Source organism: Saccoglossus kowalevskii, chromosome 3, assembly GCF_978046115.1.
Source record: "Saccoglossus kowalevskii chromosome 3, keSacKowa6.1, whole genome shotgun sequence".
Lineage (NCBI taxonomy): Eukaryota > Metazoa > Hemichordata > Enteropneusta > Harrimaniidae > Saccoglossus > Saccoglossus kowalevskii.
In genome coordinates this window covers 599624-621921 of record NC_140643.1, presented here as the reverse complement: position 1 = coordinate 621921, position 22298 = coordinate 599624, and positions in this window count along the sequence as shown.

Below are 22298 nucleotides of genomic sequence, written 5' to 3'. Positions count from 1 at the left end.
AATTAACCAATGTGTGCATGTTTTGCATCCAGTAATTAACCAATGTGTGCATGTATGGCATCCAGTAATTAACCAATGTGTGCATGTATGGTATCCAGTAATTAACCTATGGGTGCCTGTATGGCATCCAGTAATTAACAAATGTGTGCCTGTATGACTGACAGTAATTAACCAATTTGTGCCTGTATGGCATCCAGTAATTAACCAATGTGTGCCTGTATGACATGCAGTAATTAACCTATGGGTGTTTGTATGGTAGCCAGTAATTAACCAATGTATGCCTATATAGCATCCAGTAACTAACCAATCTATGCCTGATTGGCATGCAGTAATTAACCAATGTGTGCATGTTTGGCATCCAGTAATTAACAAATGTGTGCCTGTATGGCATCCAGTAATTAACAAATGTGTGCCTGTATGGCATCCAGTAATTAACCAATGTGTGCCTGTATGGCATAAAATAATTAACCAATGTGTGCCTGTATGGCATCCAGTAATTAACCTATGGGTGCCTGTAAGGCAACCAGTAATTAACATATGGGTGCCTGTAAGGCAACCAGTAATTAACCAATGTGTGCCTGTATGGCATCCAGTAATTAACCATTTTTTGCATGTATGGCATCCAGTAATTAAACAATGTGTGCCTGTATGGCATCCAGTAATTAACCTATGGGTGCATGTATGGCGTCAAGAAATTAACCAATGTGTGCCTGAATGGCAGGCTGTAATTAACCAATGTGTGCCTGTATGGCATCCAGTAATTAACCATTTTGTGCATGTATGGCATCCAGTAATTAACCAATGTGTGCCTGTATGGCATCCAGTAATTAACCTATGGGTGCATGTATGGCGTCAAGAAATTAACCAATGTGTGCCTGTATGGCATCCAGTAATTAACCAATGTGTGCCTGTATGACAACCTGTAATTAACCAATGTGTGCCTGTATGACATCCAGTAATTAACCAATGTGTGCCTGTATGGCATCCAGTAATTAACCAATGTATGCATGTATGGCATCCAATAATTAACCAATATGTGGCTGTATGCCATCCAGTAATTAACCTATGGGTGCCTGTATGGCATCCAGTAATTAACCATTGTGTGCATGTATGGCATTCAGAAATTAACCAATGTGTGCCTGTATGGCATGCAGTAATTAACCTATGGGTGCATGTATGGCATCCTGCAATTAACCAATGTGTGCCTGTATGACATCCAGCCAGTAATTAACCTATGTGTGCCTGTATGGCATCCAGTATGTAATTAACCAATGTGTGCCTGTATGGCATCCAGTAATTAACCTATGGGTACATGTATGACATCCAGTAATTAACAAATGTGTGCCTGTATGACTGACAGTAATTAACCAATTTGTGCCTGTATGGCATCCAGTAATTAACCAATGTGTGCCTGTATGACATCCAGTAATTAACCTATGGGAGTTTGTAAGGTAGCCAGTAATTAACCAATGTATGCCTATATAGCATCCAGTAACTAACCAATCTATGCCTGATTGGCATGCAGTAATTAACCAATGTGTGCCTGTTTGGCATCCAGTAATTAACCAATGTGTGCCTGAATGGCAACCAGTAATTAACAAATGTGTGCCTGTATGACTGACAGTAATTAACCAATTTGTGCATGTATGGCATCCAGTAATTAACAAATGTGTGCCTGTATGGCATCCAGTAATTAACAAATGTGTGCCTGTATGGCATCCAGTAATTAACCAATGTGTGCCTGTATGGCATCCAGTAATTAACCAATGCGTGCCTGTATGGCATCCAGTAATTAACCTATGGGTGCCTGTAAGGCAACCAGTAATTTATCAATGTGTGCCTGTATGGCATCCAGTAATTAACCATTGTGTGCATGTATGGCATCCAGTAATTAACCAATGTGTGCCTGTATGGCATCCAGTAATTAACCTATGGGTGCATGTATGGCATCAAGAAATTAACCAATGTGTGCCTGAATGGCAGGCTGTAATTAACCAATGTGTGCCTGTTTGGCATACAGTAATTAAACAACGTGTGCCTCTATGACAACATGTAATTAACCAATGTGTGCCTGTATGACATCCAGTAATTAACCAATGTGTGCCTGTATGGCATCCAGTAATTAACCAATGTATGCATGTATGGCATCCAATAATTAACCAATATGTGGCTGTATGGCATCCAGTAATTAACCTATGGGTGCCTGTATGGCATCCAGTAATTAACCATTGTGTGCATGTATGGCATTCAGTAATTAACCAATGTGTGCCTGTATGGCATGCAGTAATTAACCTTTGGGTGCATGTATGGCATCCTGCAATTAACCAATGTGTGCCTGTATGGCATCCAGTATGTAATTAACCAATGTGTGCCTGTATGGCATCCAGTAATTAACCTATGGGTACATGTATGGCATCCAGTAATTAACCAATGTGCGCCTGTTTGGCATCCAGTAATTAACCTATGGGTGCATGTATGGCATCCTGCAATTAACCAATGTGTGCCTGTATGACATCCAGCCAGTAATTAACCTATGTGTGCCTGTATGGCATCCAGTATGTAATTAACCAATGTGTGCCTGTATGGCATCCAGTAATTAACCTATGGGTACATGTATGGCATCCAGTAATTAACCAATGTGTGCCTGTATGGCATCCAGTAATTAACCAATGGGTGCCAGTATGGCATCCAGTAATTAACCAATGTGTGTATGTATGGCATCCAGTAATTAACCAATGTGTGCCTGTATGACATCCAGTAATTAACCTATGGGTGCCTGTATGGTAGCCAGTAATTAACCAATGTATGCCTATATAGCATCCAGTAATTAACCAATCTATGCCTGATTGGCATGCAGTAATTAACCAATGTATGCCTATATAGCATCCAGTAATTAACCAATCTATGCCTGTTTGGCATCCAGTAATTAACCAATGTGTGCCTGTATGACAACCTGTAATTAACCAATGTGTGCCTGTATGGCATCCAGTAATTAACCAATGTGTGCCAGTATGGCATCCAGTAATTAACCAATGTGTGCATGTATGGCATCCAGTAATTAACCAATGTGTGCCTGTATGACATCCAGTAATTAACCTATGGGTGCCTGTATGGTAGCCAGTAATTAACCAATGTATGCCTATATAGCATCCAGTAATTAACCAATCTATGCCTGATTGGCATGCAGTAATTAACCAATGTGTGCCTGTTTGGCATCCAGTAATTAACCAATGTGTGCCTGTATGACAACCTGTAATTAACCAATGTGTGCCTGTATGGCATCCAGTAATTAACCAATGTGTGCCTGTATGGCATCATGTAATTAACCAATTTGTGCCTGTATGGCATCCAATAATTAACCAATGTGTGCCTGTATGGCATCCAGTAATTAACCTATGGGTGCCTTTAAGGCAACCAGTAATTAACCAATGTGTGCATGTATGGCATCCAGTTATTAACCATTGTTTGCATGTATGGCATCCATTAATTAACCATTGTGTGCATGTATGGCATCCAGTAATTAAAAAATGTGTGCCTGTATGGCATCCAATAATTAACCTATGGGTGCATGTATGGCATCAAGTAATTAACCAATGTGTGCCTAAATGGCATGCTGTAATTAACCAATGTGTGCCTGTTTTGCATACAGTAATTAAACAACGTGTGCCTCTATGACAACCTGTAATTAACCAATGTGTGCCTGTATGATATCCAGTAATTAACCAATGTGTGCCTGTATGGCATCCAGTAATTAACCAATGTGTGCCTGTATGACATCCAATAATTAACCAATATGTTGCTGTATGGCATCCAGTAATTAACCAATGGGTGCCTGTATGGCATCCAGTAATTAACCATTGTGTGCATGTATGGCATTCAGTAATTAACCAATGTGTGCCTGTATGGCATCCAGCCAGTAATTAACCAATGTGTGCATGTTTTGCATCCAGTAATTAACCAATGTGTGCATGTATGGCATCCAGTAATTAACCAATGTGTGCATGTATGGTATCCAGTAATTAACCTATGGGTGCCTGTATGGCATCCAGTAATTAACAAATGTGTGCCTGTATGACTGACAGTAATTAACCAATTTGTGCCTGTATGGCATCCAGTAATTAACCAATGTGTGCCTGTATGACATGCAGTAATTAACCTATGGGTGTTTGTATGGTAGCCAGTAATTAACCAATGTATGCCTATATAGCATCCAGTAACTAACCAATCTATGCCTGATTGGCATGCAGTAATTAACCAATGTGTGCATGTTTGGCATCCAGTAATTAACAAATGTGTGCCTGTATGGCATCCAGTAATTAACAAATGTGTGCCTGTATGGCATCCAGTAATTAACCAATGTGTGCCTGTATGGCATAAAATAATTAACCAATGTGTGCCTGTATGGCATCCAGTAATTAACCTATGGGTGCCTGTAAGGCAACCAGTAATTAACATATGGGTGCCTGTAAGGCAACCAGTAATTAACCAATGTGTGCCTGTATGGCATCCAGTAATTAACCATTTTTTGCATGTATGGCATCCAGTAATTAAACAATGTGTGCCTGTATGGCATCCAGTAATTAACCTATGGGTGCATGTATGGCGTCAAGAAATTAACCAATGTGTGCCTGAATGGCAGGCTGTAATTAACCAATGTGTGCCTGTATGGCATCCAGTAATTAACCATTTTGTGCATGTATGGCATCCAGTAATTAACCAATGTGTGCCTGTATGGCATCCAGTAATTAACCTATGGGTGCATGTATGGCGTCAAGAAATTAACCAATGTGTGCCTGTATGGCATCCAGTAATTAACCAATGTGTGCCTGTATGACAACCTGTAATTAACCAATGTGTGCCTGTATGACATCCAGTAATTAACCAATGTGTGCCTGTATGGCATCCAGTAATTAACCAATGTATGCATGTATGGCATCCAATAATTAACCAATATGTGGCTGTATGCCATCCAGTAATTAACCTATGGGTGCCTGTATGGCATCCAGTAATTAACCATTGTGTGCATGTATGGCATTCAGAAATTAACCAATGTGTGCCTGTATGGCATGCAGTAATTAACCTATGGGTGCATGTATGGCATCCTGCAATTAACCAATGTGTGCCTGTATGACATCCAGCCAGTAATTAACCTATGTGTGCCTGTATGGCATCCAGTATGTAATTAACCAATGTGTGCCTGTATGGCATCCAGTAATTAACCTATGGGTACATGTATGGCATCCAGTAATTAACCAATGTGTGCCTGTATGACATCCAGTAATTAACCTATGGGTGCCTGTATGGTAGCCAGTAATTAACCAATGTATGCCTATATAGCATCCAGTAATTAACCAATCTATGCCTGATTGGCATGCAGTAATTAACCAATGTGTGCCTGTTTGGCATCCAGTAATTAACCAATGTGTGCCTGTATGACAACCTGTAATTAACCAATGTGTGCCTGTATGGCATCCAGTAATTAACCAATTTGTGCCTGTATGGCATCCAGTAATTAACCAATGTGTGCCTGTATGGCATCCAGTAATTAACCTATGGGTGCCTTTAAGGCAACCAGTAATTAACCAATGTGTGCCTGTATGGCATAAAATAATTAACCAATGTGTGCCTGTATGGCATCCAGTAATTAACCTATGGGTGCCTGTAAGGCAACCAGTAATTAACATATGGGTGCCTGTATGGCATAAAATAATTAACCAATGTGTGCCTGTATGGCATCCAGTAATTAACCAATGTGTGCCTGTATGGCATCCAGTAATTAACCTATGGGTGCCTTTAAGGCAACCAGTAATTAACCAATGTGTGCATGTTTTGCATCCAGTAATTAACCAATGTATGCATGTATGGCATCCAATAATTAACCAATATGTGGCTGTATGGCATCCAGTAATTAACCTATGGGTGCCTGTATGGCATCCAGTAATTAACCATTGTGTGCATGTATGGCATTCAGTAATTAACCAATGTGTGCCTGTATGGCATGCAGTAATTAACCTATGGGTGCATGTATGGCATCCTGCAATTAACCAATGTGTGCCTGTATGGCATCCAGTATGTAATTAACCAATGTGTGCCTGTATGGCATCCAGTAATTAACCTATGGGTACATGTATGGCATCCAGTAATTAACCAATGTGCGCCTGTTTGGCATCCAGTAATTAACCTATGGGTGCATGTATGGCATCCTGCAATTAACCAATGTGTGCCTGTATGACATCCAGCCAGTAATTAACCTATGTGTGCCTGTATGGCATCCAGTATGTAATTAACCAATGTGTGCCTGTATGGCATCCAGTAATTAACCTATGGGTACATGTATGGCATCCAGTAATTAACCAATGTGTGGCTGTATGGCATCCAGTAATTAACCAATGTGTGCCTGTATGACAACCTGTAATTAACCAATGTGTGCCTGTATGGCATCCAGTAATTAACCAATGGGTGCCAGTATGGCATCCAGTAATTAACCAATGTGTGCATGTATGGCATCCAGTAATTAACCAATGTGTGCCTGTATGACATCCAGTAATTAACCTATGGGTGCCTGTATGGTAGCCAGTAATTAACCAATGTATGCCTATATAGCATCCAGTAATTAACCAATCTATGCCTGATTGGCATGCAGTAATTAACCAATGTATGCCTATATAGCATCCAGTAATTAACCAATCTATGCCTGTTTGGCATCCAGTAATTAACCAATGTGTGCCTGTATGACAACCTGTAATTAACCAATGTGTGCCTGTATGGCATCCAGTAATTAACCAATGTGTGCCAGTATGGCATCCAGTAATTAACCAATGTGTGCATGTATGGCATCCAGTAATTAACCAATGTGTGCCTGTATGACATCCAGTAATTAACCTATGGGTGCCTGTATGGTAGCCAGTAATTAACCAATGTATGCCTATATAGCATCCAGTAATTAACCAATCTATGCCTGATTGGCATGCAGTAATTAACCAATGTGTGCCTGTTTGGCATCCAGTAATTAACCAATGTGTGCCTGTATGACAACCTGTAATTAACCAATGTGTGCCTGTATGGCATCCAGTAATTAACCAATGTGTGCCTGTATGGCATCATGTAATTAACCAATTTGTGCCTGTATGGCATCCAATAATTAACCAATGTGTGCCTGTATGGCATCCAGTAATTAACCTATGGGTGCCTTTAAGGCAACCAGTAATTAACCAATGTGTGCATGTATGGCATCCAGTTATTAACCATTGTTTGCATGTATGGCATCCATTAATTAACCATTGTGTGCATGTATGGCATCCAGTAATTAAAAAATGTGTGCCTGTATGGCATCCAATAATTAACCTATGGGTGCATGTATGGCATCAAGTAATTAACCAATGTGTGCCTGAATGGCATGCTGTAATTAACCAATGTGTGCCTGTTTTGCATACAGTAATTAAACAACGTGTGCCTCTATGACAACCTGTAATTAACCAATGTGTGCCTGTATGATATCCAGTAATTAACCAATGTGTGCCTGTATGGCATCCAGTAATTAACCAATGTGTGCCTGTATGACATCCAATAATTAACCAATATGTTGCTGTATGGCATCCAGTAATTAACCAATGGGTGCCTGTATGGCATCCAGTAATTAACCATTGTGTGCATGTATGGCATTCAGTAATTAACCAATGTGTGCCTGTATGGCATCCATCCAGTAATTAACCAATGTGTGCATGTTTTGCATCCAGTAATTAACCAATGTGTGCATGTATGGCATCCAGTAATTAACCAATGTGTGCATGTATGGTATCCAGTAATTAACCTATGGGTGCCTGTATGGCATCCAGTAATTAACAAATGTGTGCCTGTATGACTGACAGTAATTAACCAATTTGTGCCTGTATGGCATCCAGTAATTAACCAATGTGTGCCTGTATGACATGCAGTAATTAACCTATGGGTGTTTGTATGGTAGCCAGTAATTAACCAATGTATGCCTATATAGCATCCAGTAACTAACCAATCTATGCCTGATTGGCATGCAGTAATTAACCAATGTGTGCATGTTTGGCATCCAGTAATTAACAAATGTGTGCCTGTATGGCATCCAGTAATTAACAAATGTGTGCCTGTATGGCATCCAGTAATTAACCAATGTGTGCCTGTATGGCATAAAATAATTAACCAATGTGTGCCTGTATGGCATCCAGTAATTAACCTATGGGTGCCTGTAAGGCAACCAGTAATTAACATATGGGTGCCTGTAAGGCAACCAGTAATTAACCAATGTGTGCCTGTATGGCATCCAGTAATTAACCATTTTGTGCATGTATGGCATCCAGTAATTAAACAATGTGTGCCTGTATGGCATCCAGTAATTAACCTATGGGTGCATGTATGGCGTCAAGAAATTAACCAATGTGTGCCTGAATGGCAGGCTGTAATTAACCAATGTGTGCCTGTATGGCATCCAGTAATTAACCATTTTGTACATGTATGGCATCCAGTAATTAACCAATGTGTGCCTGTATGGCATCCAGTAATTAACCTATGGGTGCATGTATGGCGTCAAGAAATTAACCAATGTGTGCCTGTATGGCATCCAGTAATTAACCAATGTGTGCCTGTATGACAACCTGTAATTAACCAATGTGTGCCTGTATGACATCCAGTAATTAACCAATGTGTGCCTGTATGGCATCCAGTAATTAACCAATGTATGCATGTATGGCATCCAATAATTAACCAATATGTGGCTGTATGCCATCCAGTAATTAACCTATGGGTGCCTGTATGGCATCCAGTAATTAACCATTGTGTGCATGTATGGCATTCAGAAATTAACCAATGTGTGCCTGTATGGCATGCAGTAATTAACCTATGGGTGCATGTATGGCATCCTGCAATTAACCAATGTGTGCCTGTATGACATCCAGCCAGTAATTAACCTATGTGTGCCTGTATGTCATCCAGTATGTAATTAACCAATGTGTGCCTGTATGGCATCCAGTAATTAACCTATGGGTACATGTATGGCATCCAGTAATTAACCAATGTGTGCCTGTATGACAACCTGTAATTAACCAATGTGAGCATGTATGGCATCCAGTAATTAACCAATGTGTGCCTGTATGACATCCAGTAATTAACCTATGGGTGCCTGTATGGTAGCCAGTAATTAACCAATGTATGCCTATATAGCATCCAGTAATTAACCAATCTATGCCTGATTGGCATGCAGTAATTAACCAATGTGTGCCTGTTTGGCATCCAGTAATTAACCAATGTGTGCCTGTATGACAACCTGTAATTAACCAATGTGTGCCTGTATGGCATCCAGTAATTAACCAATTTGTGCCTGTATGGCATCCAGTAATTAACCAATGTGTGCCTGTATGGCATCCAGTAATTAACCTATGGGTGCCTTTAAGGCAACCAGTAATTAACCAATGTGTGCCTGTATGGCATAAAATAATTAACCAATGTGTGCCTGTATGGCATCCAGTAATTAACCTATGGGTGCCTGTAAGGCAACCAGTAATTAACATATGGGTGCCTGTAAGGCAACCAGTAATTAACCAACGTGTGCCTGTATGGCATCCAGTAATTAACCATTTTGTGCATGTATGGCATCCAGTAATTAACCAATGTTTGCATGTATGGCATCCAGTAATTAACCATTGTGTGCATGTATGGCATCCAGTAATTAACCTATGGGTGTATGTATGGCATCAAGTAATTAACCAATGTGTGCCTGAATGGCATGCTGTAATTAACCAATGTGTGCCTGTTTTGCATACAGTAATTAAACAACGTGTGCCTCTATGACAACCTGTAATTAACCAATGTGTGCCTGTATGATATCCAGTAATTAACCAATGTGTGCCTGTATGGCATCCAGTAATTAACAAATGTGTGCCTGTATGACATCCAATAATTAACCAATATGTTGCAGTATGGCATCCAGTAATTAACCTATGGGTGCCTGTATGGCATCCAGTAATTAACCATTGTGTGCATGTATGGCATTCAGTAATTAACCAATGTGTGCCTGTATGGCATGCAGTAATTAACCTATGGGTGCATGTATGGCATCCTGCAATTAACCAATGTGTGCCTGTATGACATCCAGCCAGTAATTAACCATTGTGTGCCTGTATGGCATCCAGTATGTAATTAACCAATGTGTGCCTGTATGGCATCCAGTAATTAACCTATGTGTGCATGTATGGCATCCAGTAATTAACCAATGTGTGCATGTATGGCATCCAGTAATTAACCTATGTGTGACTGTATGGCAGCCAGTAATTAACCAATGCATGCCTATATGGCATCAAGTAATTAATCAATCTATGTCTGTATGGCATGCAGTAATTAACCAATGTGTGCCTGTATGGATGGCATCCTGTAATTAACCAATGTGTGGCTGTATGGCATCCAGCCAGTAATTAACCAATGTGTGCCTGTATGGCATCCAGTAATTAACCAACATGTGCCTGTATGGCATCCAGTAATTAACCTATATGTGTGCATGTATGGCATCTAGTAATTAACCAATGTGTGCCTGTATGGCATCCAGCCAGTAATTAACCAATGTGTGCCAGTATGGCATCCAGTAATTAACCAATCTATGCCTGATTGGCATGCAGTAATTAACCAATGTGTGCCTGTTTGGCATCCAGTAATTAACCAATGTGTGCCTGTATGACAACCTGTAATTAACCAATGTGTGCCTGTATGGCATCCAGTAATTAACAAATGTGTGCCTGTATGGCATCCAGTAATTAACCAATTTGTGCCTGTATGGCATCCAATAATTAACCAATGTGTGCCAGTATGGCATCCAGTAATTAACCTATGGGTGCCTTTAAGGCAACCAGTAATTAACCAATGTGTGCCTGTATGGCATCCAGTAATTAACCATTTTGTGCATGTATGGCATCCAGTAATTAACCAATGTGTGCCTGTATGGCATCCAGTAATTAACCTATGGGTGCATGTATGGCGTCAAGAAATTAATCAATGTGTGCCTGTATGGCATCCAGTAATTAACCAATGTGTGCCTGTATGACAACCTGTAATTAACCAATGTGTGCCTGTATGACATCCAGTAATTAACCAATGTGTGCCTGTATGGCATCCAGTAATTAACCAATGTATGCATGTATGGCATCCAATAATTAACCAATATGTGGCTGTATGCCATCCAGTAATTAACCTATGGGTGCCTGTATGGCATCCAGTAATTAACCATTGTGTGCATGTATGGCATTCAGAAATTAACCAATGTGTGCCTGTATGGCATGCAGTAATTAACCTATGGGTGCATGTATGGCATCCTGCAATTAACCAATGTGTGCCTGTATGACATCCAGCCAGTAATTAACCTATGTGTGCCTGTATGTCATCCAGTATGTAATTAACCAATGTGTGCCTGTATGGCATCCAGTAATTAACCTATGGGTACATGTATGGCATCCAGTAATTAACCAATGTGTGCCTGTATGACAACCTGTAATTAACCAATGTGTGCATGTATGGCATCCAGTTATTTACCAATGTGTGCCTGTATGACATCCAGTAATTAACCTATGGGTGCCTGTATGGTAGCCAGTAATTAACCAATGTATGCCTATATAGCATCCAGTAATTAACCAATCTATGCCTGATTGGCATCCAGTAATTAACCAATGTGTGCCTGTATGGCATCCAGTAATTAACCTATGGGTGCCTTTAAGGCAACCAGTAATTAACCAATGTGTGCCTGTATGGCATAAAATAATTAACCAATGTGTGCCTGTATGGCATCCAGTAATTAACCTATGGGTGCCTGTAAGGCAACCAGTAATTAACATATGGGTGCCTGTATGGCATAAAATAATTAACCAATGTGTGCCTGTATGGCATCCAGTAATTAACCAATGTGTGCCTGTATGGCATCCAGTAATTAACCTATGGGTGCCTTTAAGGCAACCAGTAATTAACCAATGTGTGCTTGTATGGCATACAATAATTAACCAATGTGTGCCTGTATGGCATCCAGTAATTAACCTATGGGTGCCTGTAAGGCAACCAGTAATTAACATATGTGTGCCTGTAAGGCAACCAGTAATTAACCAACGTGTGCCTGTATGGCATCCAGTAATTAACCATTTTGTGCATGTATGGCATCCAGTAATTAACCTATGGGTGCCTGTAAGGCAACCAGTAATTAACATATGGGTGCCTGTATGGCATAAAATAATTAACCAATGTGTGCCTGTATGGCATCCAGTAATTAACCAATGTGTGCCTGTATGGCATCCAGTAATTAACCTATGGGTGCCTTTAAGGCAACCAGTAATTAACCAATGTGTGCTTGTATGGCATACAATAATTAACCAATGTGTGCCTGTATGGCATCCAGTAATTAACCTATGGGTGCCTGTAAGGCAACCAGTAATTAACATATGTGTGCCTGTAAGGCAACCAGTAATTAACCAACGTGTGCCTGTATGGCATCCAGTAATTAACCATTTTGTGCATGTATGGCATCCAGTAATTAACCAATGTTTGCATGTATGGCATCCAGTAATTAACCATTGTGTGCATGTATGGCATCCAGTAATTAACCTATGGGTGTATGTATGGCATCAAGTAATTAACCAATGTGTGCCTGAATGGCATGCTGTAATTAACCAATGTGTGCCTGTTTTGCATACAGTAATTAAACAACGTGTGCCTCTATGACAACCTGTAATTAACCAATGTGTGCCTGTATGATATCCAGTAATTAACCAATGTGTGCCTGTATGGCATCCAGTAATTAACAAATGTGTGCCTGTATGACATCCAATAATTAACCAATATGTTGCAGTATGGCATCCAGTAATTAACCTATGGGTGCCTGTATGGCATCCAGTAATTAACCATTGTGTGCATGTATGGCATTCAGTAATTAACCAATGTGTGCCTGTATGGCATGCAGTAATTAACCTATGGGTGCATGTATGGCATCCTGCAATTAACCAATGTGTGCCTGTATGACATCCAGCCAGTAATTAACCATTGTGTGCCTGTATGGCATCCAGTATGTAATTAACCAATGTGTGCCTGTATGGCATCCAGTAATTAACCTATGTGTGCATGTATGGCATCCAGTAATTAACCAATGTGTGCATGTATGGCATCCAGTAATTAACCTATGTGTGACTGTATGGCAGCCAGTAATTAACCAATGCATGCCTATATGGCATCAAGTAATTAATCAATCTATGTCTGTATGGCATGCAGTAATTAACCAATGTGTGCCTGTATGGATGGCATCCTGTAATTAACCAATGTGTGCCTGTATGGCATCCAGTAATTAACCAACATGTGCCTGTATGGCATCCAGTAATTAACCTATATGTGTGCATGTATGGCATCTAGTAATTAACCAATGTGTGCCTGTATGGCATCCAGCCAGTAATTAACCAATGTGTGCCAGTATGGCATCCAGTAATTAACCAATCTATGCCTGATTGGCATGCAGTAATTAACCAATGTGTGCCTGTTTGGCATCCAGTAATTAACCAATGTGTGCCTGTATGACAACCTGTAATTAACCAATGTGTGCCTGTATGGCATCCAGTAATTAACAAATGTGTGCCTGTATGGCATCCAGTAATTAACCAATTTGTGCCTGTATGGCATCCAGTAATTAACCTATGGCTGCCTTTAAGGCAACCAGTAATTAACCAATGTGTGCATGTATGGCATCCAGTTATTAACCATTGTTTGCATGTATGGCATCCAGTAATTAACCAATGTGTGCCTGAATGGCATGCTGTAATTAACCAATGTGTGCCTGTATGGCATAAAATAATTAACCAATGTGTGCCTGTATGGCATCCAGTAATTAACCTATGGGTGCCTGTAAGGCAACCAGTAATTAACATATGGGTGCCTGTATGGCATAAAATAATTAACCAATGTGTGCCTGTATGGCATCCAGTAATTAACCAATGTGTGCCTGTATGGCATCCAGTAATTAACCTATGGGTGCCTTTAAGGCAACCAGTAATTAACCAATGTGTGCTTGTATGGCATACAATAATTAACCAATGTGTGCCTGTATGGCATCCAGTAATTAACCTATGGGTGCCTGTAAGGCAACCAGTAATTAACATATGTGTGCCTGTAAGGCAACCAGTAATTAACCAACGTGTGCCTGTATGGCATCCAGTAATTAACCATTTTGTGCATGTATGGCATCCAGTAATTAACCTATGGGTGCCTGTAAGGCAACCAGTAATTAACATATGGGTGCCTGTATGGCATAAAATAATTAACCAATGTGTGCCTGTATGGCATCCAGTAATTAACCAATGTGTGCCTGTATGGCATCCAGTAATTAACCTATGGGTGCCTTTAAGGCAACCAGTAATTAACCAATGTGTGCTTGTATGGCATACAATAATTAACCAATGTGTGCCTGTATGGCATCCAGTAATTAACCTATGGGTGCCTGTAAGGCAACCAGTAATTAACATATGTGTGCCTGTAAGGCAACCAGTAATTAACCAACGTGTGCCTGTATGGCATCCAGTAATTAACCATTTTGTGCATGTATGGCATCCAGTAATTAACCAATGTTTGCATGTATGGCATCCAGTAATTAACCATTGTGTGCATGTATGGCATCCAGTAATTAACCTATGGGTGTATGTATGGCATCAAGTAATTAACCAATGTGTGCCTGAATGGCATGCTGTAATTAACCAATGTGTGCCTGTTTTGCATACAGTAATTAAACAACGTGTGCCTCTATGACAACCTGTAATTAACCAATGTGTGCCTGTATGATATCCAGTAATTAACCAATGTGTGCCTGTATGGCATCCAGTAATTAACAAATGTGTGCCTGTATGACATCCAATAATTAACCAATATGTTGCAGTATGGCATCCAGTAATTAACCTATGGGTGCCTGTATGGCATCCAGTAATTAACCATTGTGTGCATGTATGGCATTCAGTAATTAACCAATGTGTGCCTGTATGGCATGCAGTAATTAACCTATGGGTGCATGTATGGCATCCTGCAATTAACCAATGTGTGCCTGTATGACATCCAGCCAGTAATTAACCATTGTGTGCCTGTATGGCATCCAGTATGTAATTAACCAATGTGTGCCTGTATGGCATCCAGTAATTAACCTATGTGTGCATGTATGGCATCCAGTAATTAACCAATGTGTGCATGTATGGCATCCAGTAATTAACCTATGTGTGACTGTATGGCAGCCAGTAATTAACCAATGCATGCCTATATGGCATCAAGTAATTAATCAATCTATGTCTGTATGGCATGCAGTAATTAACCAATGTGTGCCTGTATGGATGGCATCCTGTAATTAACCAATGTGTGCCTGTATGGCATCCAGTAATTAACCAACATGTGCCTGTATGGCATCCAGTAATTAACCTATATGTGTGCATGTATGGCATCTAGTAATTAACCAATGTGTGCCTGTATGGCATCCAGCCAGTAATTAACCAATGTGTGCCAGTATGGCATCCAGTAATTAACCAATCTATGCCTGATTGGCATGCAGTAATTAACCAATGTGTGCCTGTTTGGCATCCAGTAATTAACCAATGTGTGCCTGTATGACAACCTGTAATTAACCAATGTGTGCCTGTATGGCATCCAGTAATTAACAAATGTGTGCCTGTATGGCATCCAGTAATTAACCAATTTGTGCCTGTATGGCATCCAGTAATTAACCTATGGCTGCCTTTAAGGCAACCAGTAATTAACCAATGTGTGCATGTATGGCATCCAGTTATTAACCATTGTTTGCATGTATGGCATCCAGTAATTAACCAATGTGTGCCTGAATGGCATGCTGTAATTAACCAATGTGTGCCTGTATGACAACCTGTAATTAACCAATGTGTGCCTGTATGGCATCCAACAATTAACCAATATGTGCCTGTATGGCATCCAGTAATTAACCAATGTGTGCCAGTATGGTATCCAGTAATTAACCATTGTGTGCATGTATGGCATCCAGTAATTAACCAATGTGTGCCTGTATGGCATCCAGTAATTAACCTATGTGTATATGTATGGCATCAAGTAATTAACCAATGTGTGCCTGAATGGCATGCTGTAATTAACCAATGTGTGCCTTATGGCATCCAGTAATTAAACAATGTGTGCCATTATGGCATCCAACAATTAACCAATATGTGCCTTACGGCATCCAGTAATTAACCAATATGTGGCTGTATGGCATCCAGTAATTAACCTATATGTGTGCATGTATGGCATCTAGTAATTAACCAATGTGTGCCTGTATGGCATCCAGTAATTAACCAATGTGTGCCTGTATGGCATCCAGTAATTAACCTATATGTGTGCATGTATGGCATCCAGTAATTAACCAATGTGTGCCTGTATGGCATCTAGTAATTAACCAATGTGTGCCTGTATGGCATCCAGTAATTAACCAATGTGTGCCTGTATGGCATCTAGTAATTAACCAATGTGTGCCTGTATGGCATCCAGTAATTAACCAATGTGTGCCTGTATGTCATCCAGTAATTAACCAATGTGTGCCTGTATGTCATCCAGTAATTAACCAATATGTGCCTGTATGGCATCCAGTAATTAACCTATATGTGTGCATGTATGGCATCTAGTAATTAACCAATGAGTGCCTGTATGGCATCCAGCCAGTAATTAACCAATGTGTGCCTGTATGGCATCCAGTAATTAACCAATGTGTGCCTGAATGGCATCCAGTAATTAACCTATATGTGTGCCTGTATGGCATCCTGTAATTAACCAATGTGTGCCTGTATGGCATCCAGCCAGTAATTAACCAATGTGTGCATGTATGGCAACCAGTAATTAACCAATGTGTGCATGTACGGCATCCAATAATTAACCAATATGTGGCTGTATGGCATCCAGTAATTAACCTATGGGTGCCTGTATGGCATCCAGTAATTAACCATTGTGTGCATGTATGGCATTCAGTAATTAACCAATGGGTGCCTGTATGGCATGCAGTAATTAACCTATGGGTGCATGTATGGCATCCTGCAATTAACCAATGTTTGCCTGTATGACATCCAGCCAGTAATTAACCAATGTGGGCCTGTATGGCATCCAGTATGTAATTAACCAATGTGTGCCTGTATGGCATCCAGTAATTAACCAATGTGTGCCTGAATGGCATCCAGTAATTAACCTATATGTGTGCCTGTATGGCATCCTGTAATTAACCAATGTGTGCCTGTATGGCATCCAGCCAGTAACTAACCAATGTGTGCATGTATGGCATCCAGTAATTAACCAATGTGTGCATGTACGGCATCCAATAAATAACCAATATGTGGCTGTATGGCATCCAGTAATTAACCTATGGGTGCCTGTATGGCATCCAGTAATTAACCATTGTGTGCATGTATGGCATTTAGTAATTAATCAATGGGTGCCTGTAAGGCATGCAGTAATTAACCAATGTGTGCCTGTATGGCATCCAACAATTAACCAATGTGTGCCTGTATGGCATCCAGTAATTAACCTATGGGTGCCTGTAAGGCAACAAGTAATTAACCAATGTGTGCCTGTATGACATCCAGTAATTAACCACTGTGTGCATGTATGGCATCAAGTAATTAACCAATGTGTGCCTGAATGGCATGCTGTAATTAACCAATGTGTGCCTCTATGGCATCCAGTAATTAACCAATGTGTGCCTGTATGGCATCCAACAATTAACCAATATGTGCCTGTATGGCATCCAGTAATTAACCAATGTGTGCCTGAATGGCATCCAGTAATTAAACTATATGTGTGCCTGAATGGCATCCTGTAATTAACCAATGTGTGCCTGTATGGCATCCAGTCACTAATTACCCAATGTGTGCATGTATGGCATCCAGTTATTAACCAATGTGTGCATGTACGGCATCCAGTAATTAACCAATGTGTGCCTGTATGACAGACAGTAAATAACCTATGGGTGCATGTATGGCATCCTGTAATTAACCAATGTGTGCATGTATGGCATCCAGTAATTAACCAATGTGTGCCTGTATGGCATCCAGTAATTAACCAATGTGTGCCTGTATGGCATCCAGTAATTAACCAATGTGTGCCTGTATGGCATCCAGTAATTAACCTGTGGGTGCATGTATGGCCTCCTGTAATTAACCAATGTGTGCTTGTATGGCATCCAGGCACTAATTAACCAATGTGTGCATGTATGGCATCCAGTAATAACCAATGTATGCCAATATAGCATCCAGTAATGAACCAATCTATGCCTGATTGGCATGCAGTAATTAACCAATGTGTGCCTGTTTGGCATACAGTAATTAACCAATGTGTGCCTGTATGACAACCTGTAATTAACCAATGTGTGCCTGTATGGCATCCAGTAATTAACCAATGTGTGCCTGTATGGCATCCAGTAATTAACCAATGTGTGCCTGTATGGCATCCAATAATTAACCAATGTGTGCCTGTATGGCATCCAGTAATTAACCTATGGGTGCCTGTAAGGCAACCAGTAATTAACCAATGTGTGCCTGTATGGCATCCAGTTATTAACCATTGTGTGCATGTATGGCATCCAGTAATTAACCAATGTGTTCCTGTATGGCATCCAGTAATTAACCTATGGGTGCATGTATGGCATCAAGTAATTAACCAATGTGTGCCTGAATGGCAGGCTGTAATTAACCAATGTGTGCCTGAATGGCAGGCTGTAATTAACCAATGTGTGCCTGTTTGGCATACAGTAATTAAACAACGTGTGCCTCTATGACAACCTGTAATTAACCAATGTGTGCCTGTATGACATCCAGTAATTAACCAATGTGTGCCTGTATGGCATCCAACAATTAACCAATATGTGGCTGTATGGCATCCAATAATTAACCTATGGGTGCCTGTATGGCATCCAGTAATTAACCATTGTGTGCATGTGTGGCATCCAGTAATTAACCATTGTGTGCATGTGTGGCATTCAGTAATTAAACAATGTGTGCCTGTATGGCATGCAGTAATTAACCTATGGGTACATGTATGGCATCCTGCAATTAACCAATGTGTGCCTGTATGACATGCAGCCAGTAATTAACCAATGTGTGCCTGTATGGCATCCAGTAATTAACCTATGTGTGCATGTATGGCATCCAGTAATTAACCAATGTGTGCCTGTATGGCATCCAGTAATTAACCTATGGGTGCATGTATGGCATACTGTAATTAACCAATGTGTGCCTGTATGGCATCCAGTAATTAACCTATGGGTGCATGTATGGCATCCTGTAATTAACCAATGTGTGCCTGTATGGCATCCTGTAATTAACCAATGTGTGCCTGTATGGCATCCAATAATTAACCAATATGTGGCTGTATGGCATCCAGTAATTAACCTATGGGTGCCTGTATGGCATCCAGTAATTAACAGATGGGTGCCTGTATGACAGACAGTAAATAACCTATGGGTGCATGTATGGCATCCTGTAATTAACCAATGTGTGCATGTATGGCATCCAGTAATTAACCAATGTGTGCCTGTATGGCATCCAGTAATTAACCAATGTGTGCCTGTATGGCATCCAGTAATTAACCAATGTGTGCCTGTATGGCATCCAGTAATTAACCTGTGGGTGCATGTATGGCCTCCTGTAATTAACCAATGTGTGCTTGTATGGCATCCAGGCACTAATTAACCAATGTGTGCATGTATGGCATCCAGTAATTAACCAATGTATGCCAATATAGCATCCAGTAATGAACCAATCTATGCCTGATTGGCATGCAGTAATTAACCAATGTGTGCCTGTTTGGCATACAGTAATTAACCAATGTGTGCCTGTATGACAACCTGTAATTAACCAATGTGTGCCTGTATGGCATCCAGTAATTAACCAATGTGTGCCTGTATGGCATCCAGTAATTAACCAATGTGTGCCTGTATGGCATCCAATAATTAACCAATGTGTGCCTGTATGGCATCCAGTAATTTACCTATGGGTGCCTGTAAGGCAACCAGTAATTAACCAATGTGTGCCTGTATGGCATCCAGTTATTAACCATTGTGTGCATGTATGGCATCCAGTAATTAACCAATGTGTTCCTGTATGGCATCCAGTAATTAACCTATGGGTGCATGTATGGCATCAAGTAATTAACCAATGTGTGCCTGAATGGCAGGCTGTAATTAACCAATGTGTGCCTGAATGGCCGGCTGTAATTAACCAATGTGTGCCTGTTTGGCATACAGTAATTAAACAACGTGTACCTCTATGACAACCTGTAATTAACCAATGTGTGCCTGTATGACATCCAGTAATTAACCAATGTGTGCCTGTATGGCTTCCAACAATTAACCAATATGTGGCTGTATGGCATCCAATAATTAACCTATGGGTGCCTGTATGGCATCCAGTAATTAACCATTGTGTGCATGTGTGGCATCCAGTAATTAACCATTGTGTGCATGTGTGGCATTCAGTAATTAACCAATGTGTGCCTGTATGGCATCCATTAATTAACCTATGTGTGCATGTATGGCATCCAGTAATTAACCAATGTGTGCCTGTATGGCATCCAGTAATTAACCTATGGGTGCATGTATGGCATCCTGTAATTAACCAATGTGTGCCTGTATGGCATCCAGTAATTAACCTATGGGTGCATGTATGGCATCCTGTAATTAACCAATGTGTGCCTGTATGGCATCCTGTAATTAACCAATGTGTGCCTGTATGGCATCCAATAATTAACCAATATGTGGCTGTATGGCATCCAGTAATTAACCTATGGGTGCCTGTATGGCATCCAGTAATTAACATATGGGTGCATGTATGGCATCAAGTAATTAACCAATGTGTGCCTGAATGGCAGGCTGTAATTAACCAATGTGTGCCTGTTTGGCATACAGTAATTAAACAACGTGTGCCTCTATGACAACCTGTAATTATCCAATGTGTGCCTGTATGACATCCAGTAATTAACCAATGTGTGCCTGTATGGCATCCAGTAATTAACCAATGTGTGCCTGTATGGCATCCAGTAATTAACATATGGGTGCCTGTATGGCATCCAGTAATTAACCATTGTGTGCATGTATGGCATTCAGTAATTAACCAATGGGTGCCTGTATGGCATGCAGTAATTAACCAATATGTGCCTATATGGCATCCAGTAATTAACCTATATGTGTACATGTATGGCATCTAGTAATTAACCAATGTGTGCCTGTATGGCATCCAGCCAGTAATTAACCAATGTGTGCCTGCACGGCATCCAGTAATTAACCAATGTTTGCCTGAATGGCATCCAGTAATTAACCTATATGTGTGCCTGTATGACATCCAGTAATTAACCAATGTGTGCCTGTATGGCATCCAGTAATTAACCAATGTGTGCCTGAATGGCATCCAGTAATAGGCAGTAATAGGCAGTAATTAACCTACATGTGTGCCTGTATGGCATCCTGTCATTAACCAATGTGTGCCTGTATGGCATCCAGCCAGTAATTAACCAATGTGTGCATGTATGGCATCCAGTAATTAACCACTGTGTGCATGTACGGCATCCAGTAATTAACCAATGTGTGCCTGTATGACAGACAGTAATTAACCTATGGGTGCATGTATGGCATCCTGTAATTAACCAATGTGTGCATGTATGGCATCCAGTAATTAACCAATGTGTGCTTGTATGGCATCCAGTAATTAACCAATGTGTGCCTGTATGGCATCCAGTAATTAACCTATGGGTGCATGTATGGCATCCTGTAATTAACCAATGTGTGCTTGTATGGCATCCAGGCAGTAATTAACCAATGTGTGCATGTATGGCATCCAGTAATTAACCAATGTGTGCATGTATGGCATCCAGTAATTAACCAATGTATGCCTATATAGCATCCAGTAATTAACCAATCTATGCCTGATTGGCATGCAGTAATTAACCAATGTTGGCCTGTTTGGCATACAGTAATTAACCAATGTGTGCCTGAATGGCAGGCTGTAATTAACCAATGTGTGCCTGAATGGCAGGCTGTAATTAACCAATGTGTGCCTGTTTGGCATACAGTAATTAAACAACGTGTGCCTCTATGACAACCTGTAATTAACCAATGTGTGCCTGTATGACATCCAGTAATTAACCAATGTGTGCCTGTATGGCATCCAATAATTAACCAATATGTGGCTGTATGGCATCCAATAATTAACCTATGGGTTCCTGTATGGCATCCAGTAATTAACCATTGTGTGCATGTGTGGCATCCAGTAATTAACCATTGTGTG